This window comes from Malaclemys terrapin, chromosome 9 (genome assembly GCF_027887155.1).
Source record: "Malaclemys terrapin pileata isolate rMalTer1 chromosome 9, rMalTer1.hap1, whole genome shotgun sequence".
NCBI lineage: Eukaryota > Metazoa > Chordata > Testudines > Emydidae > Malaclemys > Malaclemys terrapin.
Genome location: NC_071513.1, coordinates 94,063,960 through 94,091,132, shown reverse-complemented (window position 1 = coordinate 94,091,132; position 27,173 = coordinate 94,063,960). Strand labels below are relative to the sequence as shown.

Below are 27,173 nucleotides of genomic sequence, written 5' to 3'. Positions count from 1 at the left end.
CCCAGGCAGGGGGCCTGTAACCTGAGCCCCGCAGCTCAGGGCTGAAGTCCTCTGGCTTCAGCTTTAGCCCTAGAAGGTGGGGCTCAGGCTTTGAATCCAGAACCCAGCAAGTCTAAGCCAGCTGTAGCAACCCCATTAAAACAGGGTCATGAACCACTTTGCGGTCCCGACCTACCGTTTGAGAACCTCTGGATTAGAGCATTGTGCAGGGAATAAGAAGCAGGAAGTAAATCAAACTTTTCAGTGACAAAGTTCTTATTTTCATGCAAGTGGGAGAGGGAGAGGTGGACCAGAAATTACAACGACAATTTTAAAATCAAGATTGGATGTTCTTATAAAAGATCTGCTCTAGGAATTATTTTCGGTAAATTCTATGGCCTGTGTATACAGGAAGTCAGATTAGATGATTATAATGGTTCCTTCTGGCCTCGGAATCTATGAATCTGTGCATGTCTAAGTGGTCTTGGTGCCACTAGATGGGACAGAACACCACACCCAGAAGGTGTGTGGGTTACACATGCACAATAGTCTAAAAACAAAGCCCCTCTGCTGCACTGACTTCAGTGTAGGTAAACCACAGTGCTCATATGGATCTCAGTGCAAGATGGTGCCTTACATTTATTTTTATTTATTTTTCCATTTTTATTTTGAGTACCTTTTCTCCTCTATTTCTGTTTCTGCATCAATCTGGTTTTGGGGCATTCTTTGACATGTTCACGGTACAGAGAAATTTTTTGTCAGATATTACTAATATTTATTCTAATGCTGAAGAGCCATTCTTTCTTCTTAAAAATAAAATTAAATACTGCATTTTATACAGACAGTAATTATTTAATTAGACATCAGTAATTTTTGTGAGAACAGAACTCACATTTTTTGTAAGCAGAGATTTTCATACTATTGGGTCTCACTTTGTTTATAATTAAATTTTAAAAAAGCGTACATAAAAAAATTATATGTTCCCTTCATCACAAAACCAAATAAAAAAAATTAAAAAGTGGTTTTAAGCTAAAAAAATGTATAGGCCTGATTCCACTAGAAGCAATATTTGAGTACTGGTCAGCTGAAAAGAGGAGTTTGTAAAGGAAATTGCTGACACATCTTTATAGCATTGCAGACAATACTATAACTCAGAAAAAGACAAACTTGGATTTTAACAATATTTATAATAATGTTCCGTCAACAAACATTTTTCTCTTTAACCAAAGGTTATTTCTGTTAACCGAGAGGAATCGAGTTTACACAGGATGGCTGAGTCTATGCCAGTTTATCATCTCAGGGCAGGTCTTCACTATGGGGGGGGGTCGATTTAAGATACGCAAATTCAGCTACGCGAATAGTGTAGCTGAATTCGACATATCGCAGCCGTCTTACCCCGCTGTAGGGACGGCGGCAAAATCGACCTCTGCGGCTTCCCGTTGACGGTGCTTACTCCCACCTCCGCTGGTGGAGTAAGAACGTCGATTCGGGGATCGATTGTCGTGTCCCAACGAGACGCGATAAATCGATCCCCGAGAGGTCAATTTCTACCCGCTGATTCAGGCGGGTAGTGTGGACCTAGCCTTAGTGAGGTGCCGCTTCTCTAATAAGGGTGTAAAATTCCATGCTGATCCAGCAGCATGTCCTACTGACAGTTTCATCATGTATAGTATGGGTGGGTGTGGAATCCTGCCATAGATGTCCATTAGCTGTTTAAAAAGAAAAGAAAAGGTGAAAGCTACTGAAAATCCTACCCTGCAGTGCTTAGCCAAACCAAATGCAGTACCTCTAGCTCTGCTTTTCTGTGGCTGTCAAAACCACCTGCTTTTAGAGTCCTGTAATAACAAAGCGGCTTCATCATTAATTTGAAGCATATAAGTAATCTGTATTTCCCTCTTAGTTGACGTTTTTTAATGTATGGACACATTAAGCACTAGAGAGAAAATGTTCAATACTGCATGGTTCCCAAACTCTTTTATAGCAGGCATTTAGTAGCTCCTCCTATAGTTAGGTTACGAACAAGTTTGTGTTCATAAAATTTAAAAGAATGGCTAAGCAACAACAGTGCTCATAATTATCAGAAACATGAACATATGTTTTGCCCTTAATATTTTCTGCCTTGCTTCTGCCTGATGTTGAATTATTTTTCAGAATGTTTGAGTTCAGTAAGCATGACTTTTTTTCCCTTCATTTCATAAGCTCCCCTTCCCCCTCTCTCCTCCCCTTCTTTTTTGTTTTGTTTTAACAAGGCTGCCCTTTTGCAGAGCAAGAGACTTGGTTTCACTGCAAGAGTTGTGCAAGCCAGCTGCCTCTTGAGGTTTTCCTTTTAAAAAAGAATTTTGGGAAGTTAAATGCAAAAACTAAAAAATAGCTTTCTAGCATTATGGCAGTGTAAAAGTTTGAGGATCAAATATTCTTTATGAAATTCTAAAATTCTAATATTCTGTCACATTGCATGAAGTAATAACTTCTATTTAAATATAAAATCTTTGGCCTTGATCTTGCAAAGACTTATGCACATGCTTAATTTCATTCTCAGAGTCAATGGAACCACTCACTGTATGAAAAGTTAAAGTGCGTAAGTCTTTGCTGGATGAAGATCTTTGTTGTTACTGACTACTATAAAATAGATGGGATTTGCAACAAGGCAGGGTAAATACAATTTTAGGGATTTCAGTTACTTTTGAGTATTTAATCTTGTAGTTCTACCCTGTAGCATTAAAATTAGTTTGGGGATTGGTGTTTTCCCATTTAATTTTATTATTCAGTTACAAAATATTAAGCTATGGATGGTTGGTAGTAATAAAAACCTGCCATCCTTGTCCCGTTCTCAAAACTGCAAAAAGTTAGGACCAGCATTTCAAAGCTATACTTAATGGGTTCAATGGCAAAACCTGTGCAGTCCCCCCTGGACTTCCAGCCCCCACCCTGCAAGTATACATTTGCATATTCTGCAACTCTGTTAACATGTACAACTGTTGGTTGTGCAAGGGTGATGTGCACATTCTTGCAGGTGTGTGTGTTTCACCTGTTTTGAGAATGTTGACTTTAATTTCAGTTTATTGTAATAAAAGTAGAGGTACAGTATGCCAAAAAAAAAATCACAACCCAGCTTTTATCTGAAAGGAGATTGTGAGTAGACTGAGTTCCTACCCTGTCCTCAAGACCCTGAGTTAGTGTCCACAACTCTCCCCCCTGTGGCCATATTGGTGACCCAAAACCACTGCTTTTCTGCTCCCACCCCGTCCATGCATTGGTCGGGAGAGACTTGCCTGCGGCGTTGGGGTTGGGAGCTGCAGCCACCCGATACAAGTAGGAGGTGGACCTGGCTGAGTAAGTGCTGGCATGGGTGATGACTCAGCACCTCCATGCCTCCCCCACCCTCAGGAAGCAGATCTGTAACCAGCCACTATATCTGACCAGACACCATCAGGTCCCCTTTTCAACCGGACCTTCTGGTCGAAAACCGGACACCTGGCCACACTACTGCCACCACCCCAAAGAATTTACAATCTAAGGGTTCATCTTCACTAGTAACGTTAAAGCCACATCAGCGCTTTAACATGGCTGTGTAGTCGTGCCAGTAAAAAACCCACCCCCAAGAGGGGAGTAGTGCTGGTACACTGTCTACACTGCTACTTTACCCCGCTGAAACGTGCAGCGCTCAGGAGTGTGTTTTTTCACACCCCTGAGCAAGACAGTTGCAGCGCTGTAAATTGGCAGTGTAGACAAGGCCTAAAATACAGAAGCACTGAAAACTGAACAAACTGGAAAATTATGGTTTTTGGGGGAGGGTAGGGGGTGGGTTTATTGTTTTTAATTCCTCCTTTACCAAGGACACACAAGTCAGGCAGTAGGTAAAAATTGCTGATTATAGACAAGTATTTAAAAAACTTAAAATGAATTTACTGAATTAAATTTTGAAGTAGTTAAACGGGTGTAAATCAGGAGCAACACCGCTGAAGTTGGCTGAGATACTACCCTAGACTATCAATGTAAATTACAGCAGCATGTGTCCAGTTGTTTAGGGTCCATCTGAAATACAACTTTGTTCCTTAGTCACTCTCTTAAAATCTTATTGAATCAGTGTGCCTTTTACCTAGTCCGTGTTTCCCCCTCTTTGTGGCAAATCAGTTGACTGTGAACAGGTTTCCTGTTGTACTAATGGAGGCTAATTGATGGATGAATTTCCAGTTTTCTGTTTGTACAGTTTTTTTTGTGTATGCTCTATGGAGAATTGTAAAGAGGAAAGGGATTCCTCTCAAACTGGCTTCTGTTCAGTGCATTGCTTTCCCTTCAGGCCTCCCTGTTCTTTCTTGTTTGGCATAACCACAGCAAACAATATGAATTGGTAATACGAAGCATAATTTTACTGTGAAAGTAAAATACTCACAGTTGTAACTAAAAATTTGGAAGTTAGTATAGCTTCTATAAACATTTCAATCTCTTGTTTGCTTGTTTCCCCTTGTTTGCTTAAACAGAAAGATCATTATCCCGTTAATGATCTTAGTTTACTAAGATTCAGCCTGGAGCTAAATTTTATATCTGAGATTTAAACAGTGTCTATAATGTTAACTTTTTGATGTCAGCTTTAGCAGTACTAGTAGGTGCTGATGCTATACAATTCACATCTCCAGAAAGGTTTATAGGAAGCCATCAGAACAACAGATATTAAACTCTAGCAGGTTTCAGAGTAGCAGCCGTGTTAGTCTGTATCCGCAAAAAGAACAGGAGTACTTGTGGCACCTTAGAGACTAACAAATTTATGCTTATGCTCTAATAAATTTGTTAGTCTCTAAGGTGCCACAAGTATTCCTGTTCTTTAAAACTCTAGCAGAAAATTTAAATTACATTGGTTATGATGTCAGGACCTTTTCTTTCAGTCATGAGTCACTATGGATAAGCATTGCTAGAACGAAGGACTAGTGACATTTGAAAAGTCCACTGTTACCCATTATTAGCCCTGTGATTCTCCGCTTTCCAGCAGTAGCATTTTTGTCAAGCCCTGATAGGTCACAATAATTTGGATTTTAACAGTCCCATTGGTTTCTCTGGCCTTAAAATCATGTAATTCAGATTGCTGCTGCTGTTCCCTGTTTGTCCTTCCCTTACATTTCAATTCCAATATCATTTTAGAAGCCACTGCCTTGGACTTCTAGAGGTAGAAAACAAGGTCCTGATCCTGCATTTGGATCCATTCAGGAGGGCCTGATTGTATGATACGGACCCAAGTGCTGTATTGCCTCTGAAAGCTTGATACCCAGCTTTCAAGTGGTATAAAGCATTAATCTCTAACTCTAGTGTCTCATTTAATATTAGCTGCTAATATCACGTCAGAATTGAAGTGGGTGTACGAATTACATATCTATTAACATTTAATTTATAAATTAGGGATATCTTTGCACTCTGAGCACACAAACAATTCAGTACATACAGATAATACAAAAATACATCAATGTGTGCTTGTGCCATCTCAATGAAATGCAGCCTCATCTCTCTTTCTCGCTTAGTTCTTTCCATAGATTAAAAGATTCCATCCATAGAGAGTGTTTCAGCTGTCAGGAATGCCCAAAGGGGAGTGATAGCTGTTAGCCTCTTAAATCTCCTGTTATGAAGTTTAGGAATGAGCCATGCTGGTGCAACCTGTTATTTGGTCATTGATTTGGATTACAATGTATTAGCTAGATCTCTTGGGAAATTTGAACATGTCTGATGGATTGTTGACCGCGGTTTAAAAATGAGCTACATTTTTGTCATTCAGAACCAAAACCAGCACATTAAATTCTGGTTCAAATGCTGATAGAAGACTTAGGTATTTTATAACTGAGTTATTTTAGAGGTCAAGAGTGATTGGAAATTTTGGAATACTAAATGCTCTCTGATGGATTTCCTTCCATGTTTTCAGCCCTGGATATGCAGTAACTTTGGGAAGTCTGTGTTATCTGTGATGTCTTTTTCTGTTTTATGGCTTTTAGTCCTGCTTAGCTCAGTCTCTAGAAAATAATTAACATTCATACCCATCAGCCACTCATTTTGAGGTTTTGACTTGAACTTTGGCCAAAATTATCATGTGTATTCCATTACAAATGGTTCTTTTACTACTAATCTGATCCTAGTCTCACTGAAAACAGCATTTTTTCTGAAACACAGATTCTTATAGGGACTTTTGTGGAGCTTCTAACCTCCACATGGACTCTGTAGGGTCTTTTGTATAATCCACAGGGTTTACCTTTGCTTGCTTTGTGAAGCATGGAAACTCCTTAAAGTTAGGGTGACCAGACGTCCCGTTTTTAAAGGGACAGTCCCATATTTAAGCCCTCCCACAGGTGTCCTGACTTTTTTTTAAAAAATGGGCAAATTGTCTAGTATTTTCTGTCTGCCCCCATCAGCACTGGTGGTTTCTGCTGATGGCCGGATCCCTGCTCGCCAGCTACCTGCCCACCAGCGGTGAGTGGGGAGGTCCAGTGGCCCAACGATGGGGGTGGGCGTGCAAGGCTGGTGGCGGGGCAAAGCTGCAACGCGTGGGGCCAGCCATTCACCCTGCTGGTCCATCAGCATAGCCCCTGCTGCGTTCCAGCTCTCAGCCAGCAGGGCCCAATCCCCAGTCCTGTTTCTGGATGGCACTGGCTGCGCACTGTGAGCTGCAGTGGCTGGTGAGTGCGGGCTGGTGTCAGGCAGCAGCCGGTTATGTTTCGCTTTGGCTGTCCACCCATCGGCCCTTTACGTGCTCCCCCTCTCGCTATCCTCTCCCTGCTTTACCCCTTCACACACCCCCACACCAGCACCGCTGCTCCTCCATATCCCGCACCTAGCACTATGCGGAAACCAGGCCCTGGTCGGAGTGATCAGGTCACCATCAGTCTCGCAAGCAGGCTCCTTCCTTCCCTCACTGCCTCTGGCTGGGCTGGCACCCTGGGGAAGCCTGGGGCGCTGGCCAGGAGGAACTGAGCCCTGCATGTGCCAAAGCTCCGCACAGCACTGGCATGGGGAAGCCTCTCCGCTCCTCAGCTAAGCTCTGGAGTGGGGGGAGGGAAGCGATTTCCAGCCTGTTCCCGCCCTGAATCTGCAGGCTTCACAGCAGCCCCTCAAGCAGGGGCTTAACACTCTGTTCACCCACACACACACCCGCCCTGGGTCCTGCCCCCAGGGAGTATGGGGCTGCTGCATCACCCTCCCCTGCTGAGCCACCTCTTTGGCCTGGTTCGCTGAAGCCTCTGCAGTCAGGTTCCTTGGGCCTGGTGCACAATCCATCCTTAGGGCTTAACCCCTTTTGTAGCCGGGGGACAGGAGGTGGCTGGTTATATTGGTGGCTAGGAGCAGCCTGGAGGGGTAAGCTGCTTTTCGATACTGTGCGTGGAGGAAGGCACAAGCTGCTTCCAGCTGCGGGGGGAGAGTGGGGTAGGGTGGGTGGGCGGGTGGAGCGGGGAGGGGTGGGGGAAGAGATGAGATCCGCAAAGACACGGGCCAGGTCATTTCCTCCCCCACCTCCCCCACACACACTCCCCTGTGGCTGGAAGCAGCTCCCATCACTTCCCTCCTGCATAGTGCCGAAAGGCTGCTGCTGACCACATTCTGGTGTGAACCCTGGCAGAAATCTGGGGAGGGGGGCCTTGTGACCCTGCGTGCCCCATCCTTAACATGTTGCCTTGGGAAGATGTGGTGCCAGGTACCAGGAGAGGCAGATCCATCCCAGGGCCCAGCCAGGCATGATGGGCGGAGAGCGCCTGCCAGAGAGGGTTGGGTCGGTCACCCGTGTGTGTGTGTGTGTGAGACCTCTCCCTGTGTGAAACCTAAAGCCTTAAAGATAAGAAAGTAAATAAAAAGTCTCAGTATGCAGTATTTCTTTTTCACAGGGGCTCAGTCAACTTGATGATAATTTGAATGTTTGTACTGCATAGTTCTGATTGATTGTCATTGAACTCACTTGAATACAAGTACAGCAACTCCTCACTTAGTCATCCCGGTTAACGTGGTTACTACGTTGCTGATCAATTAGGGAACATGCTTGCTTAAAGTTGTGCAATGCTCCCTTCTAACATAGTTTGGCAGCTGCCTGCGTTGTCTACCGCTTGCAGGAAAAGCAGCCTGTTTCAGCTAGTTGATAGGGGGGCTGCTGGTCCACCCTGGTTCCAAGCCCCCATCAGCTCCCTGCTTCCCTAAGTTCCCTGTGCAGCAGCTGCCCAGCAGGTTAGCAATTGCAGCTGTCCCTCCCCCCACGGCCATGTGCTGCTTCTGCCCTCTGCCTTGGAGCTGCTCCCCGAGACTCCTGCTTGCTGTGGGGTGGATGCGGGGGGGGGGGTGCAGGGGAAGGAAGGGGGGGCTAATGTCAGGGTGTCCCCCTCCCCCCTGCTCCTGCATCCCGCTTACCCCATCTTCCATAGAGCAGGGGGAACACACGACAGGGCTCAGGACAGAGGGATTGCAGTCTCAGCAAGCGGATCTAATTAACAAGGCAGTGTACAGTACTTAAAGGGGAAATGCACATCTCTCTCTCACACACACGCGCGTGCACACACACACAGTGTGTGTCTATGTCTGCGATGCTCTCTCCCCTCTCTCCATTCCTGCTGCCTTGTAGACTGTGAGAGTTAACCCTTGAGGGCTCAGCCAATTGCTAGTTCATCATTTAGCAGCAAGACATTCCCTGGAAAATATCCCATCATTTGACTCCTCCATCTCAACCATGCTTCACAATCATCATCACTGTGTACCAGTATTAAATTGTTTGTTTAAAACTTATACTGTGTGTGTGTGTGTGTGTGTGTGTGTGTGTGTGTGTGTGTGTGCAAATTTAAAAATTCCCTAGAAGCTAACCCCCTCATTTACATTAATTCTTATGGGGAAATTGGAGTCACTTAACATCGTTTTGCTTAAAGTCGCATTTTTCAGGAACATAACTACAATGTTAAGTGAGGAGTTACTGTAATTTTACCAGGTGTCCCGTATTCAGAATAGGGAAATATGGTCACCCTACTTAAAGTCCATTTCCAAAGTGGCCAGGTTGAAAAATGTTGGTACAGTTCAAGTAAACACATCGTCCTGATTTGCAACACCTATAATGTTAATTTATATGGTGCAACATAAGTAATTCTATGACCGAGGAACCAATTTTTTTCTTGACCACTTTATATTTTAACCCCCATACCTGTGGAAATTTCTATATAAAAATATTGTTAAACTGGAGATGTAGCTGAAGAGATGAAATTATCAGAAACATAAAGTAATAGAAACCGTAAGAGAACATCCATAGTTGGCATAATGTTTAGTCATCTTGGACATTGTTTTGCCATTGTAGTCCACACTAAGTTGTTGTCTCATTACTTAGATGTTGGTAATGAGTAAGTTGGATTGTTGTAAAATTCTAGGTAGTCATCCTGAGAAATCAGCCTGAATGGAATTTTTTAGCACTTCTAACTTTCTAATCTGAAACTAGTGCTTCTGTTTTTATCATAAAAGCAGGAGGCAAGAATAGAGTTGAAACTTGACTTGGAATTTCCTTTTTTAAAAAAATAAACATATACTCCTAAAGCAATTAAGATACGGCTATTTGTGTGATATTTTGGTTTGCCCCTTAGGAAACTATGAATGTTGCTTTAATAGATTCTGCAGAAAAGATTAGTAGAAAAATATCTCTTATACTATTTCCATTATTCTTTCAAATATATATTGACAGAAAGTATCATAATATGGTTTGTGTTACAGGTGGTGTAATACCAAGGGCTGCACTGCTGCCACATCACAATTTTGTGAGGTTTCAGAGAGTAGTTCTGGTAAGGACACTCAATGATTTATATATTTATTTTTTAAATAGAGGTGGACTATTATTTTGACATAAACTGGTATCAGACTTTATATGCATTCACCTTATTGGTTAGGTATTAATTTTTGCAGTCTGCTGAGTTTTTACATTATGTATTATTTTATTTGATAGTGTTTAACAGTTCCTTTGGAGCTGTTATGTTCTAATGTATAAATCCATATTCGTCTCCTTGAGAGCCGTTCTAATATAACACATCAATTCATAGTATGGAAATGTTATTAAATAGACCTTTGACAAAACAACTTACAGCAGCTGTATTGTTTCCCTGAAGTATGGAGCTATTATCATCTTAATATGGATCAACTTTGTACTTTATTTTAATGTTTCATACACAAGATATTGCACATGGGCTGAAGGATGTGTATTTGAAGTGTTAAAACTTTGGCTGGTTTAAAAAAACAAAAGCACTTCGGTGGTCATATTTACTCAGACAAATTGTACCATTACTAGTCCTCTTTTCCCTGATTCTAATGTACTACAATAATGTTTTTGTTTATATATTTTTAAAAAATATATGTATATAAATGAGTTCCCCCTCTGGTCTCTCTTGACCTCTTGAATTTTTCTTTAACCTGCTTCTCTTATCTTTAGTCTATTGTCTGTTTCATGGTCAGAACCATAATAGAGATGAGATTACCTCACATTTTAAAAAAAGGGAAGATTATTTTCTGAACCCGTATACCAACAGCAATGTTCATGTACTGTGTGAGAGCACAATTGTGCCTTTTCTTGCAGCAGGGAGTAACTGATACTGTACTTGTATCTGTGGAATTTTTAATATATGCTGTAACTTAACAAATGTCTTGTGGGTGTAGCAGACTTCTTTTCCCCACCATTCATTACAGTTTAGAGTAACCGTTCATTGTGAAGAATCACACGTCTATAGAGGACACTCAAAGACAGAGGTTGATTGTTTCAACAAGCCACCTCAAGTGTACAGAGGAACAGAACAGAGAGGAGGATCTCCCTGACTTCAAGTGTCGATCCCAGAAGTGTCTGGTTACTTTAGCCCCAGTCCAGCAAAATACTTGCGCAATTGAAGTCAGTGGGGCTACTACCGTGCTTTCATTGAAAATTCCAAATGGGATCACCTATTCTTTGTGGTTTAAAAAAAAAAAAAAAGAGAGAGAAAAGAGGGGGGAGGTAGGAAGATCTTCAGGTTTTGGGAGTAGGGTTTGTTGGCACCGGGCAGTGCTGAGGCCCACAGCTAGGAAAGGGGCATCCATTTGTAGATTTATGCTGGTAAGAATAAAGAGGGAAGCAATTTTCCTTGTTATCACTGGATTGTGCATACAAGCATGCCTTTAAAATTTGAACATGCTTGTGTGCATGTCTGTTTTTCAACATGCAGTTATGTTTACTAGAGTATGGAATATATACACATGCACAAGCATAGATAATAATACACACTTCTGCACTCTGATTTCTGTGTTTCGGGGAGGTGGAAAGACATGCCCTTCAGACTTATGTAAAAGAAAAGTGGAATAATTAATGCTTAAGTAACATTAATCAGCTATTATTTTTCTTTATCATCCTGCACCCTCAGGTGCATAGGGCCTCCGCTAGCTTCTGCTGTTTATTTCGGTCTTGTGCTGGTCTGTTCAGGTTTCTGTCATGTTGATGGATTTAGCTTCTTTCTTTATTGTTCTGCATAATGTTTCTCTAGGTCGCCCTCTTTTTCTCTTTCCAGGTGGTGTACATACTATTACTTGCTAAGGAAGTTGTGTTAATAACATCCTTAAAGCATATCCTAAATTGCCATATCTTACCATATTTGATTTTTTAGATTGGCTTGGTTTACTTAGAATTTCTGATGTTGAAAGAAGCACTTTCGAATGGACTCTGAAGATCTACTGCGGGCATTTACTTTGAAATGAATTGGTCTTCTCAATTTCTGTTGTAAACTTCAGTAACTCTGTTCCATAAAGGGAGACAGGATGCTGGTGTTAAAAATTCATATTTTATGTCCATGCCAATCAAGCTACTTTTTCCAAATCTTTTCAAGTTTATGAAAGCTGTTTGCTGTTTTTGATATTTGTTGTTTGACATCTAGCATGGTGTCACCGTCCTTGCACATTTCACTCCCTATATAGGTAAAATGACTGACTTCTTTTAGTGTTTCTTCCTCCACTCTAAGGATTACTTTTGGAACACCGATTGCCATATATTTTTTCTTCCCCTTGTTGATACAGCAAAACAAGTTGGTATGTTTATCTCCCTAAAGCTTTTCTTCCATTAAGTGATATGTTGAATAAGGAGGACCGTGTCCTCACCAAAAACAAGGTAATTCAGTTGTGCTTTGTCATTTGTCCATAAAATTCCTTGGTTGCTTTCTGCAGTTACTTTTCTCATGACAGTCAGTGACCAGTGCAAACAATAGTGGGGATATAATACACCCTTGCCTTGCTCCAGTTGTCACTTCAAACCATTGACTGATGTTGTCACCATCTCCGACTACACATTCAGCATTATATAGATCTTTGGTGATTCTGATTATTTTTGCTGGTTTTTCATAGAATGCTATAATTTTCTAAAGACTGGCTCTGTGTACTCTGTCAAAAGCCTTCTGGAAATCTATAAAATTTATCACAAGAGGTGCTTGCCACACCTCACTTAATTATATAATTCATCTGAGAACAACAGCATGGTCTGCACTTGATCTCAAGGTCTAAAACCTGGATGTTCCTTCCAAGTTGAAGATCAGGTTGTTTCTTGATATCTTCCAGGATGATGTTGCCCATGATTTTTCCAGGTACTGAGAGTAATGTGATTCCCCTTCAGTTATTGCAATTGGTAAGATCACCCTTCTTTGGCAATTTCATTATAAAGCCTCTCTTCCAGCTCTGTTGGGTTCTTTTCTTCATTACATATTCTACCCAAAAACACAAGGAAAGTCTGGAGGACTATTGTATCTCTCATTTAAATTATCTATTCAGTAATGTTATTTGCTTTCCCATTTTTGCATTTACTGATGGCTTTTCTAACTTTTTTTCCCATTATTATATCTCCTGAATCAATATCAAGCTCTAGTGGTAGGTCTTCATCATGTATTTCTAGTAGTTTGCTTGGGCTTGGTCTATTTAAAACAGCCTGAAAATGTTCTGCCCATTTTTTCCTGTGTTCTTCTTCTATACTAAGAGTCTTTTCATTTGCATCTTTAATAGGGCCTCCAGCACTGCTAAAGTTTCCTGTTAGCTGTTCAGTTATCTTATACAAGGTTGTAAGGTCATGTCTTGAGCAAGCATCTTCAGGCTCTTGATGTTTTTTTTAATCAATATATGGCTTTTTAGCTTTTCTAGTGTTCCTTTTTACCTCTCTATCCGAACTTCTGTATGCTTCTTACCACATGCATTCTCTTAGCCTGCATGAGTTTTTTGCTTTACACTTCTCTTTTTCACTGTTGCCCAAGTAGCATTGCTAATCCATTCTTCCGTTTTAGATTTCATTGTTGTTGGAATCATCTTAGCTCTTTTTAGATAGCAGTCTTTGATGTTTTCCCACAGAGTATCAGTGTCTTAGTTTTCTTCAGTTAACTCTATTAGAACACTGAACCTGTTCTTCAGTTCAAGTTGAAAAGCACTTTTTGTGTTTGGGTCTTTTAATGGTGCACTGTTGATGTGAGGTCTTCTTTTAACCTTTTCATTCTATTTAACTTGATATTCAACTTCGTGATAAAAAGACTGTGGTCACTGCCCACATCTGCTCGCCTGTACCCACATACATCTGCTAATGAGCTGCAAAACATTACTGAAATGCATAAGTTTTCTGTCTGGTTCTTTGTAGTACCGTCTGGGGAATTCCATATCACCTTATGGGTTTCATTATGAGGAAATACTGTTCTACCTATCACAGTGTTGTTTACACTGCAAATTTCTAATAACCGTACACCATTTTGGTTCATGTCCAAATCCCTGCTGCACTTGACCATAACTTTATCCAACCCATCGTTGTTACTGCCAAAATTTGCGCTAAAATTGCCTATAGTCACTAGGATATCATGTTTTGGGACCTGAATTAACACATCCTATAAAAAATCCTAAAAAGAATGTTACTCATCTGGCTTTTTGTTCCCTGGTGCATAGAAGACCGATTTTGGGGTCTTTTTCTTATATAGGCTCCTATTACCTAAAATCGGGACATCTGGTCACCCTAGCATTGTATGACTGTTAGTTTGAAGACTCTAGTCTGAAAGTGAGCTCTAATAATTCTTTCATTGACTGATTCCCACTTAGTCATGCCTGCTCTGCTTCATTCACCATTAGGATTGCTATGCTAGCGTCATGTCTACTACCGATGTTCAGGTGTAGATGATGTCTTATTTGTTTCTCTAAAGTGTTGTTTGTATGAACCTGTCCATCTACCTGTGCTGATTCCAAGGACATCAAGATGGTATCTATCCATTTCTTTAATTACTTGAGCAGTTTTAATAGCTTCATACACTGTTCTCAGATTCCAAAATCTGATTTTCATTACTGACCTGGCCTTGAGCAACAGGAGTTTTCAGGACATGGATTTCCTTATGGGTTTGGGCAATGTCCATCATATTCTTCAATTGAAGTTGATCTCTTGTTCGAGCCTGCTGCATACCAATATGGCTCCGGTAGTAAGTTTTCTGTGGTACATTTGTTTTTACGAGATTACCAGCCCTAAGTACAACCTAAGGTCCATGGCTCATTATTCAGAGCTGCCCACATGTGGACACTCCCCATCCACCACCTGGGGGTTGTGCTTGGTAGCTTTGGATGCCCCCAGATCAATCAGCTATAAGGAAATTCTGAAAGACATTCACATTGTAAGTATATAAACTAATTGCAGGTAAAGATGTCGGGAAGTCATTGGGATCAAAGAAATACAGTTTTGAGAATCTGTAAAAATGATTTAAGTGCGGTGAGCAGTATTTATTAGGGTATAATGAAATCTCGAAAAGTTAGTGGGCTTTCCCACCCCCCACCCCATTAACTTATTATTTTACTGACCCATGTTTTTAAAAGTGTTCATGTTTTTAGAATTGTAGAAATGTGAGAGCTGCAGTTTTCACTTCTGAAACTGTGATTCAGTTGTTTGAGGGGAGTTCACCTTACATTGGCTATATTTGAAAAGCTATCTCCTGTAATATGGCAGCGTATGGTAAGGAGAAGCCCTAAGACTAAACTAGCAGAGGTAGTTACTGTAATTACCTCATCCCCCAAAAGAAACAGAAGAGGTCATTTGTGGGGCAATCGTCACTGCAGCTGCCTGTATAATCGCTAGCCTGCAGATACAAGATGCAGCATATTTTCATCACTGCTGCTGTTTAGCTTTTACGAACTGCAAATATTTTCTCTTCACAGTAAATTTTCAGAAGGGGGAACAGTGCTAATATTTCTAATTGCACCTTAGCAATGTGAGTACTTTTCTGTGAACATGTAATTTAGTTATTTTACACTTAGCTTGGAGAAAATGTTTAATTCAAAATATGTTTTCTTTGTAAATGGCTCACAGACCATCTTAATGTCTTTATACACATAAAAATACATTTCAATTTTATATATCATATTAAATGTTTCTGGATTCTGAACCTATATCTCGGTACACTCTATCCTTAGCATGCTGATGAATGATCATCAGGTTTTGAATAATGATTTTCTTCAGTTGGGATGAACTGAGAAATTTCTCAGGAATAAAAGCAGACATATGACATTGTCCTGAGCAATAAGGGGGAAGAAGCATTGAACTGGTTTTCAACTTCTCCTCTTGTGTGGCTCCTTTATGCCTTTCAAACCACTGTTATGAATAGCTTCTTTTTCAGACCCTACTGGTTTCCCTGCATGGGCAATTAGTGCAGAGCTTAAATGTAGAAATGATCTTTTGTGTGCATGTGTGAGAGATGCACTGAAGACTCCCATGATGGTGTGATGTAAAGGCTTTAAAGGAATTGAATATGCTATATTCCTCACAAGTACACCATTATCAATTCTATGTATCTCACATATTTAGCAGAAAAGCAAAAACATATCTAAAAATTATGATGGTTTTGAATATTTTGTTGAGACTAATTGTTGTACTTGATCACATGTACAAGCAGGCTACCTTGGTAGTAAAAGGCTATCTTTACAATGATTTAGAAGGAAAGAAAAATAATACATTCTGAAATCCTCTAAAATTAACCTTTCAACAGATTTTTACATGTAAAAGTGTCATAATTTAAAAGTCCAGTATCTAGGAACCATCTGGGTCTAGAACCAAGTATTGGAAATCAAAGAATCTCCCCTTTCCAGTGGTATAAAGCTTCTATTTCTATACTTGCAAAGTTGCAAGATCTGACTTTGCCACTGGATTAGGACTGTCTGTGTCCTGCCTTAAGAACATTTGGTTTCTGTTAGGGAATATAGGTCTCGAGGGGCAAAGGAGGAAGCATATTTGTGGCAGGTAAATTTTTAAAAGAAAATGGTTGCTGCTTGGAAGTTTAAAGTGTTAGAATAACTCCCTGCAGAAACTGATTTCTGTACAGGGCATAGGAGATGTGGTCAGAGATGAGGGAATTTACCATATGGCTCTACAACATCACCTTCACATGTGTTCACATACACAGTAATAAAATATTATGTATATGTGTTCCAGTGGAGGCCTTGATTCAGTAAACCACTTAAGCACATGCTTAACTTTAAGGAGAATAAAGTGAGGGTATGTCTACACTACCCACCGGATCGTTGGGCAGCGATTGTCCCACCGGGGATCGATTTATCACATCTAGTCTAGACGTGAAAAATTGACCCCAAGCGCTCTCCCGTTGACTCCTGTACTCCACCACTGCGAGAGGCACAGGCAGAGTCAACGAGGGAGTGGCAGCAGTCGACTCACCACGGTGAAGACACCACGGTAAGTCGATCTAAGTACGTCAACTTCAGCTACGTTATTCACGTACCTGAAGTTGCGTAACTTAGATCAATTTCCTTCTTCCCTTCCCCCATCCCCACCCCAGTGTAGACCAGGCCTAAGAGTCAAAAGAGTAGGTGCCTGCTGGAGGCACAGATATGTGTCTTGTCAAAAACATACCAACACCTTTGAAGGGAATCATCAGTACATATTCATATGCAAAGCACAATAGAGATAAGGGTCTTCAAGTGCATTTCCTTATCAACACAATCACTGACAATTGAGGAGATCAGTAGTTTACACTAACACCCATATTAACCTCATTTCACATGAATTACTCAAACTCCAGTATCCAGCTGCATTTACAGACTACTTGGCTCCACACAAAAAATTCCCTTTTTAATTTCAATATACAACCAACCAAAAAGCATGCAGCCAGTTCCTCCCAATCGCACTGAGTTCCAACCTCAGTTGGATTAAGAATTGTTTCCTACAAAGGTACACAGTGGCAAAATCTAAATAATATGGTGTTTGACCACATACTTTGTACATAATACAGTTATGGTTGCGTGCTTGTGTGATTGGGAGGAACTGGAGATTGGATGTGTGCATTGTAGTTGGGTTTGTGTTGGAAATGAAAGGGAGTTTATTGTGTCATGGAGGAGTCTACGTGTGGTACAAGTTGTGGAAAGAATTGCATTGAGGTAGGCTTTTAAAAAAAAAAAAAAAAAAAAAAAACCCTCTCTAGTTGCAGGGCTTCCAGGTGGCAGGCATCTCCTGGTATACTCATGCATTTGGCAGCCCTGTCAGAGCTTCCTGCATCCCTGCTGAAATCTCATGTATCCAGCACAACCCCTTGTACTGTTCAGCCTCCCGAACACCCAGTGGCAGGTGTGAATTACCTGCTGAGCAGGTAATTTCATTGCCTCTCCTCCCCTGTGACTATTCTCCCTGCAAACTCCTGACAGGGAGGAGAGAATATTGTGGGGAGACAGTGTTTGCCTCAGGAACTATCAAACCCCCTCTTCAGTTGTCCCTCATGTGCCCTAGGTACTACTGACAACAACCCCCTACACTTGGAACTGCCAACACCAACAGTAACCCCCTGCTCCCTTCTCCAGGCACTGCCCATCCAACTAATCCAGAAATTCCCAGCCCCTGCTGCTCCAGAAACTACCACTACCAGCTCTTTGTCCCAGGTACCCTCATATGCACCCGCCCTGGGAATTCCCAACAGCAGCAGACGTCCCCCTGCTTCAAGAACCACAGGTCTCAGGTACCCACACATCCAGCTGCCCTGGGAGCTATGACATGTGTGAAATGTTTTTTGTTTTATACTGTTTTTGTTTTATTCAAAGAATTGCTAATAGTTTGCACTAATAGGAAGGATTGTAGACTGGAATCCTGCATATAGTGCAATAAGAGAAGATATGTGAATGCTTTATCAGTTCTTGCCTCCTTTTTTTGAAGAGATGTACATTATGAAGTAGGACAGTAATGAAATTGATCCTTCTGTACAAAGGTGTAAAACCAGACTAGCTGTGGGTGCCATTTTGCCTATGACTCCAGTATGTCATATCCACATGTAACTGTTCCCAGGCCTGGGTGGAAGAGTTAAGATCACCAGTGCCAAACTGCTACTATGAAATTTGCTCTACATTTAATGCAGGGGGGAAAGGTGGTTGGTTGGCAGGGCCTGTGCAAGGAAGTTTCACGCCCTAGGCGAAACTTCTACTTTGCACCTCCCCACCCCCGTGGCAGCTAACCACACCCACCCGCCCCTCCCACCCGAGGACCCCCCCCTCGCAGCAGCTACCCCCCCCTTGCAAGCTCCCCCTCCATAGCAGCTAACCCGGCCCGGGGAGCCCCCTCCAGGGCAGCTCACCCCGCCCCCCTCTGCGGCAGTTAACACCGCCCGGGGAGCCCCCCCCCCCCCCCCCGCAGCAACTAACCCCGCCTCCCCATCTTGAAGTCCAGAAGCATGTTTGTTGATCTTTAATTTTTGTAACCCTCCCTTCTCTAATTCAATTTCATAGTATGAGCAGTTATTTTGTTTTAAGTATCACATCCCCCCTTTTTTAAACTCTGATTTAATTATTTCTTCCTACTTAGTCAGCCTTTTAATTGCATATAGGTATGTATGGGGTGAGGTTGGAGGTTGTATTATTTAAAAAACAAATTTCCTTTGATCATGTTTGCATTGGTAACAGACTTGCTTTTTTGTCATGGTTGAGCATTTTTGAATGAAAACGTAGCCTGGATTCAGATTGTTTGTGGGGTGTGGGATAGTGAGAAAAGTGGCTTATTTTCAAGATTTAACTCTCCAAAAAAGCAAAGATGGTATTGAGAATGTGTGTGGGAGGGGAAAAGTCCCCTTCTAAACTATTTTTTTTTAAAGGAGTCCTTATGGCACATTAGAGACTAACAAATGTATTTGGGTATAAGCTTTCATGGGCTGTAACCCACTTCATCAGATGCATAGAGTGGCAAATTCTGTAGGCAGGTATAAATATACAGCACATGAAAATATGGGAGTTGCCTTACCAAGTGAGAGGTCAGTGCTAACGAGGCCAACTCAGTCATGGTGGATGTGGTCCATTCCCAACAGTTGACAAGAAGGTGTGAGCATCAACAGAGGGAAAATTAATTTTTGTAGTGACCCAGCCGCTCAGAGTCTTTATTCAGGCCTAATTTGATGGTGTCAAGTTTGCAAGTTAATTCCAGTTCTGAAGTTTCCCATTGAAGTCTGGTTTTGATATTATTGTTACCCTTTTTGTTGTTGTTTTACCAAATAAGTCAATTCTGGGTTACTTGTCTTAACTCTTCCCCTAGGCCTGAAGGAAACTTGTCAGATAGCTTAAGTTTAATTTATTCTAGGCTCTATGGCTTGTTTCATGGCTTTGGAGAGCTTTGAGCAGTCCGTGTGATGAATGCTGGCACATATTTTCATTACTAAATACCAGAGTCCAAGTGCAGTATACATTCTCAGTGTGTTTTAATATCTGGGTTAATGTGGGGAGGGAAAGGGGTGAGTCTAAACTACAGTGTATTAATATTCATAAGCATGAATCTGCATATTTGACATCAGTCCAAGACTCATGGGTAGTAATGGCCTTCATGCTAATAAATGGAAGCCATTATAGAAACATACTCCGTGTCATTGTAACACCCTTAATTCACTTTGTTCCCACTAGTAAAAGGAGATGCTGCTAGCTGCTACTTCATCCCAATGCAGGGGAATGTATCTGGCCTAATCTTAGATAATAAGCAGGTTCTGAAGTAGTAATGCTCAAATGATGGTAATTAAAAATGGAGATTATGTTTCTCCCTTGTTAAAAGTTTATATTTTCAGTTGTAAAAACCTCAGAAATTGGAGTTGAAAGTTCTCTCAATCCCATGAAATTCTGTTGTTTCATTATGGTATTTTCTCAGAGGTTTTCCATTTCACCCTTCATTTTTCAGAGACAGTGGACTTATAGTAGTTAGTTTTCAACAGAACATCTGCCTCAGGAAAAATTTGGCAGCTTTCATACACTCTCAAAAGAATTTCAGAACAAGTATTTGTTATCCCTGAACTAGATGCTGACAGAGCTGATAATTCTAAAACCTTTCTCCTGGGGAATAGCCTATAGGAACAGTCTTAATAATGAGGAAGCAAGTCAGTTTTATTTGCATTTTGAAAATATCAAACTCTCTCCACCTGCTCTGTGAACCAGACCACCTAGTTGTTGTGTCTTTCCCCCACCCACCCCCAATTCAAATTGCTTGCTTGTATCACCACTGCAGAAGTTGTGTGATGTGCCTGGCAACCCAGGAGCTTTTCTGAAGCAGTTTAACAATTAGCGAACACGCATGACTCCTCCATTCCAATAGTGGTTATAGAAGACCCCATAACCATTCTCTGTGCCTCTCTTTCTGCCACACCACTTGGGAAACGTTTCCCTTGCCTCATGTGTGCTTCTGAATTATGTTGCTAGTATAGTTTTAGCTAGTTTTTATCTTTAATAGGTTAGTTTTGACTAATTTTTTTGCTGATCCAAAAGACATTTTATTTTCACATATGAATTGCTTAAAAAACCCCATATGGTGTATTTCGCGTTTGTGGCTTTTTAAGCCAGAGCAAAACAAACATGCTAGTGATGCTTCAAGGTCATACTGTTGAAGGAGGTCATGTTCACTTAGCCTTCTCTGTCTAAGAGACCGATGTAATTGGATCTGATGCCCTCAGTCAATCACTGGAAAAGAAGGAATGGGCTGTAGAGGAGCAGAGGATTTTTCTGGGTACTTTGAGTCCTTAGTACCTCTAGCAACTTCTTTTTAAACAAAATAATGATAACAAAAAAACCAAAGCAGCATTCCAAGGCAAGTTGTCAATGACTGTGCCTGCTCTGCAGCACCCAGCCTCAGTTTTCCTTCACCCAGGAGCACCCCAATAAGTCCACCAAGGCTCATGTTGCATACCAACACCCCTTCTTGGGGACTAGTTTATTAACCTACTGTTTCCTCAAACTCCGTGTCTTTCGTCCCATCTCCCACGGCATACAAACCCTTCTTTCCTGAAGGTCTGTCTATGTTGCAGATTCAAATAAAGTCTCTTTCTAAAGTATTCCACTGAGGCCTCTCCTTTCTGAGGCCTGGCTAACTTTTTACAGTCCCTTTTCTCTGAGGTTTGGTTTCAATTTCCCCAGCTAGTACAGCATCTCAGTCCTCCCTGGCTTCTCCCAGTCTCTGGGATAGCCAGGCCACTGTTCTTGGGCTTTGCTCTCTGTAGTCTCAGGCCAAACTGCCAGAAGGCTTCCCCCACTGCTTCCCTCAGAAATTATGTTGGAGCTCGGCCCTAGCTCAAACAGCTTCCCTTCTCCTCATCTCTGTTTCCAGCAGCACTCCCCTGATGCTCCTTACTCTCTCTCACAGAAAGCTCTCAATCTCCCTCTTCTCCTGTCCACTCTTCCCTGCCTTATAAAACTTTCCTTTACTATCAATCAGCCAGTTGGTTTTGTAGCATGATAGCACTGAGAAATCCTAATCCAGGTCCCGTTGTGTTAGATGATGTACAGACAAACAGCAAAAGCCATAGAGAGCTGCCCCAGAGAGCTTATTGTCTACATGGCAGGCTGTATGCAACAGGTGAACAAAACAGATAGGCTGGGAGTGGTGGAGGTAAGAGGATGAGGTAACAATAAAATCTACAGTGTTTAGTAGAAGGCAGAAGTCACAGCTTGTTGGGACTGAGCTATGACTAGGGAATAGCAGAACAGACCTTGTGGTGGGAGAGGAGGACGAGAGCATAGAATGGTGATGATAAAGGAAATGTCAATGGAAGAAAGTAAAGAGAGGCTAGGGAGGAGGGAGCTGAGAGAGGACAATAAGTTATTGGTGTTGATGATGATCGAAAAAGGGAACTCTGCAATGAAGAGACCAAGACGGGGAGAGAGAGAGAGCAATGTTTGGTGAAGACCTAGTTGAAGTGAATGGTCAATTTGGTGAGTGGAAGAATTGATTTGAGGTGCGAGCAAGAAGATGAGTGTTTAGTGGTTGCAGAGGCCATCAGCATGGAAGATAAAATCACCGAGGATAGGTGGGAGATTGATGTAAGGAAGATGGTAAGCTAGGAATCAAAACCTGGTAACAGCAGTGTGGGGGAAGAAGCGAAAAGAGCTGGAAGGAGTGCTGATCACAGAAGGAGTAAGACTAGGGAGAAGCTGGAAGCAGCAGGAGAAGCTAAGCATAACATCCCCACCAGAATTCTCTGGGGATGATTCTTGGTACAGAGTGCAGGAGCAAATGAAGTTGCTCTAAGAGACTGCAGGTGCTGAGGTGGCTTCACCAGGAAGAGCCAGATCTCTCTTGGAACCTGGAGATGGCTGGGGCAGGAAGTGAAGAGGACACAGATGGCTCTGATGCTTTTAGAGATGGGGCAAGCATTCCATAGGAAGCAGGACAAGGAGAGATAAAAGGTGATGAGGGATGGTCATGAGGCTAGAAAGGAAGGGACCAAAGGGGCAGAAGTGGTGATGGGGGTGGGGGTGGAGTGGATGGGGGGCCAGGTTTGGGGCAGATGTCACTGGAGGTGAGGAGGAGGTGGTTGAGGAGTGTGTTGGATTTATGTGGTTGGGAGAAGGAGGGGGATAGGGATGGGGAGGAGAAAAAGAATAGGTAAAGCTGGTGGGAACTATAGATGGTGCGGGTAGTAGGAAAGGGGAAACCGAGCAGGTGGTGAGTTTCAGGATCTATCTCTGCAACCGCAAAACAGATAATTGATTTCTTAACAAAACTCAAGTGGTATGCTCATCTACCTTTTAGTCTGAAATCTCTTGTCAAGATAGCGATACTACTGCAGGAGTATCAAGGATTCCTTCAGTGGAAAACAGTTGTAAGGACCACAGAGACTGTATCATTACTGTCAGTAACCTAACTATATTAATCATAACAAATGGACCTATGCCAGATTGCTGGGTCATTAATTGCTATTTGTCAACAGGGTTTCCAAAACAAACAAACTAACCCTCAGTCAGTCAGAAACCAGCTAATGTATATGTCTAGTATAACTTTAAGTGTTTTCCTTATAGATAAATAGTTATTATTTGAAGCTCCGAATAAGTCTATTCTCAAACCAATCAGTATGCAGCTGATCAACAGTAACATATAGTGAGAACCGGTGTCACTCTTAGAGCACCAGTATCCATCAGTACAAACGATTGATGTAGATGTAATCACTGTGTCTAATAGAAATAAAGTCACTGTAATGGAACATTGTCACAGGATCAATGTCTCCTGTTTTGAAAATAAACCCCTCAGCTTTGCCTTTGCACTTATGTACCAGCAGGAGACCATATAATTCAATTCAATTGACACAATCTCTTAAATAGAGCTCTGAATGATCTATTGTGGGAATATCAGTAGTAACTGTTTGGAAAAATAGAATGTTCTTGATCATTCTCACATGCTGGATTACACACTAGGTTTTCTAGTGGGTGGATACAGGAATAAATCAGCTGTGAGGGTACAAACCTTGTATGATCATTGTTAAATGTTTGATTGTATAGATTTCTGTTTTTGGATCTGGTAATCACGCAGTCACTCTGCTCGCACACCCTTCTTCTTCAGTGGTACATTGCCACACACACAGGACATTTGTGAGTGTTGGTCCCTTTTGAGTCCAGACAGAAGCTCTCAGGCCTTGGCGACACTTGCGAGTTACAGCGCAATAAAGCCGCGTACAGCGCAGTATCTCATTCCCCGTCCACACTGGCAGGGCTCGTACAGCGCTGTATCTCCATGGCTACAGCGCTCCTTGTACTCCACCTCCTCAAGAAGAATAAAGAGTATTGCACTGCGGCGCCAGTGTGGCCACCCAATGCAATCTGATTGGCCTCCATAAGTATTCGGCAGTATCCCACAATGCCTGTTCTAGCCACTCTGGTCATCAGTTAGAATTCTACTGCCCTGGCCTCAGGTGACCAACCGTCAGACCCGCCCTTTATATTCCCTGGGAATTTTAAAAATCCCCTTCCTGTTTGCTCAGCCAGGTGTGGAGTGCTATCAGCGAATCTTTCCAGGTGACCATGCCTCCACGCACCAAGCGAGCCCCAGCATGGAGCAATGGCGAGTTGCTGAACCTCATCAGTGTTTGGGGGGAGGAAGCTATCCAGTCCCAGCTGCGCTCCAGCCGTAGGAATTACAATACTTTCGGGCAGATATCAAGGGCCATGATGGAAAGGGGCCATGACCGGGATGCACTGCAGGATCTGCGGACTGCCTACCGCAAAGCCCACGAGGCAAACGGCCGCTCGAGTGCTTCCCCCCGCAATCTGCCGATTCTACAAAGAGCTGGACGTGATACTTGGGGGTGACCCCACCTCCACTCCGAGCACCATCATGGACACTTCAGAGTGGGGGGAGGAAGAGGAGGAAAGCGGGAGTGAGGGTGCTAGGGCGGGGGGAGATACCCCAGAATCCCTGGAGGCATGCAGCCAGGAGCTCTTCTCGAGCCAGGAGGAAGGTAGCAAGTCGCAGCGGCCGGTACTTGGTGGAGGACAAACAGAAGAGCAGGTTCCTGGTAAGTGGCTTTTTTTTTTTTTTTTTTCGGGAAGGAAATTTTTCGGGAGAGGAGGGTTAGGGCTGCATGCATGCCTAGATGAGGAATAGCATATTGATGTGGTCTATCACATCGCGGTAATCGGCCTCGGTTATCTCTTCGAAAGTCTCATCCAGAACGTGGGGCAATGTGCTTGCGCAGGTTTCTTGGGAGAGCCACCGTGGTCCTTGTCCTAGTCAGGCTAACGTGTCTGTGCCACTGTGCCGTGAGGGGCGGGGGACCATTGCTGCACACAGGCAAGCTGCATATTGGCCAGGGTGGAAGCCGCATTGCAGTAGAAGAACCTCCCTTGCTTCCCAGGTCACCCTCAGCAGCGAGATATCTTCCAGGATGAACTCCTGTGGAAAATGTTGAGACACGGTTCAGTATAGGTGCCCCCTGCAGCTGTTGGCTCTCCCCGAGTTACAGAAACCCAGAGGACAGTACAGCCCTGAAACAATCAGTCCCCTTTACTCACCATTTTGGGGCTCCCGTGGGTTATGTGCGCTCTCTTTGGGATGGGAAAATTTATGCTATTGTGTAGACTGGGCGCGCCCTCCTTAAGTGTGGGGGAATCATTACTCTGTCTGATATAAACAATGCTGCCTCTGTTAAGTGTTGCATTTTGCCTTTACAGATGCAACCTTGAGATCTCAGCAGTCCGTGTTATCACCAGCTGAGAGAAGACATAGCTGCACGAAGTGATGCATCAATCTCTTACAGAGAATCAAAAAGCGCAGGAATGGAGGGAGCGCGAAAGCAGGATCTGCAAGGAAAACGCAGCACACCGGAAGCAAAGCACGGATCGGCTGATAAGCATCATGGAGCGCCAAATGGACTCTATCCAGGCGCTTGTAGCCATGCAGGCGGAGCACTACCGCGCCCGCCCTCCCCTGCAGCCCTTGTCCCAAAACTCTTTCCCTTGTGCCCCCATGTCACCTCCAACCCATTTTCCCCAACATCCGGGTTCTTACCGCCACCAGCTGCCTCCAACACCTGTATCTTCACCAACCAGCCCTGAGAACTAGAACTCTTGCCCTCTGCACTCAACCCCCATCACCATGCAGTATAGCCATCCTGAAGTGCAGCACTCATTGCACAGCACTCCAGACAGGACAGACGCAAATCTGTGATTGTACCGTACCGTTCCCCACCCCACCCCCTTGCCCTTTCTGATTCCCAAACAGTTGTGTTTTTTTCAATAAATGAATTTTCTTTTCAATAAATTCCCTACTCAACTGTACGAAGGCAGGTTTAATTCTCAGCGCTGTACATCTGCAAGTGTAGCCATACCCTCAGTAGTATGCATTTTGCCTCCATTTTCGGTTCAGAGGGACTTTTCTGCGGGTTTTGGGGATTTTTTTGTTTTTCGAGGGCAGATGACACACTACTTCCCCAAATAAGGTCTTTTGTTTTGGGCTCTCAACCTGATTTTCCTGAATGATTTCATGGGCCAGCCCTTTGATCATCAGATCAGCGTTCTCGTTCAGTTCTTTTCTCTGAAGATTGTGTTCTGGGGAGCTGTTCACTCAGTGAGATGATCAATGGAATTGCAAGCACTCTCCTTACTTAACCATGAGTGAATTTTTCACTTAGGCCCTGGTGCAGCAAAGCAGTTGAGCACAACTTTTAATACTCAAATGGGACTATTCATATGCTTAAAGTTATGCACACACTAAAGTGTTGAGTTCGACTAGGTCCTAAAAACAAAATAGTGGTCAGGGCTGATCCCAATTTTCTCCTTTCTTGTAGTTGAGGTGTCTCCACCTTCTGTGTCCAGATCCCAAGAATCTTAGCATCGCCCTACTCTGTCCCTTTTTCAGGAAAGCACCTAAACATATGTTTAAGTTGGCGTCTTTGTGTCCAGACTACAAGAGCCTTATTGAATTTAAGTAGGCATCCTAAAGGAGCTTTACTATGTCCAAAGAGACATTATTCTAATGGTTTAAGGATGGAATTACAGAGGGTTACTTGGCCAAGGAAAGACTACTGCTTTTCTGAAAGCCAACTCTCGGGACAGAGAAAGCAGATCTCTCTGCACAGGATTTGTATCAAGCAACAATGTGGGCTTCTATACTTCTTCTCAGGCATTACAGGGTAGATATAGCCTCATATATGGGATCTGGAAAGTGCAGGTTACCTTTCTGAGGACTCTTCCCCCCCCCCCCCCATATATAAATATACAACGGCTGGATTGACACAGGAGTACGGTCAAGGGGAATTTCTTAATTTTTTTGTTAATTTCTTTATGCACTCTTACGACAGCCCAATTATTTCAGGGGGCTACGGTTGACTCTTTTAATATGTTATTATTAAAGTATTGGTTATAGTTACTGCTGGGCAATTCAATTAGACCTTAGGGGTGGGGTGTTCATCAGTAAAGCCCTTGGACCTTGAGTCCCTCTACTAGAATGTCCCTTCTTGGTTCCCATCAGAGATATC

The 27,173-nt window shown here is 42.7% G+C and overlaps 1 protein-coding gene across 6 annotated transcripts in view; it reads left to right on the top strand.

Annotated features, from left to right (window-relative positions):
- The window catches only part of TBL1XR1 (TBL1X/Y related 1), a 172,433-nt gene that overhangs the window by 106,145 nt on the left and 39,115 nt on the right, over nucleotides 1-27,173 (top strand). For 4 of the 6 annotated variants that reach the window (XM_054039321.1, XM_054039323.1, XM_054039324.1 and 1 more), the window contains one exon: nucleotides 9,682-9,749. The exons of the other annotated variants lie outside the window; for them this stretch is intronic. The gene's annotated coding sequence lies outside the window, so the exon portion shown is untranslated. The remainder of the gene's footprint in view (nucleotides 1-9,681; nucleotides 9,750-27,173) is intronic. 6 annotated transcript variants of the gene reach the window in all.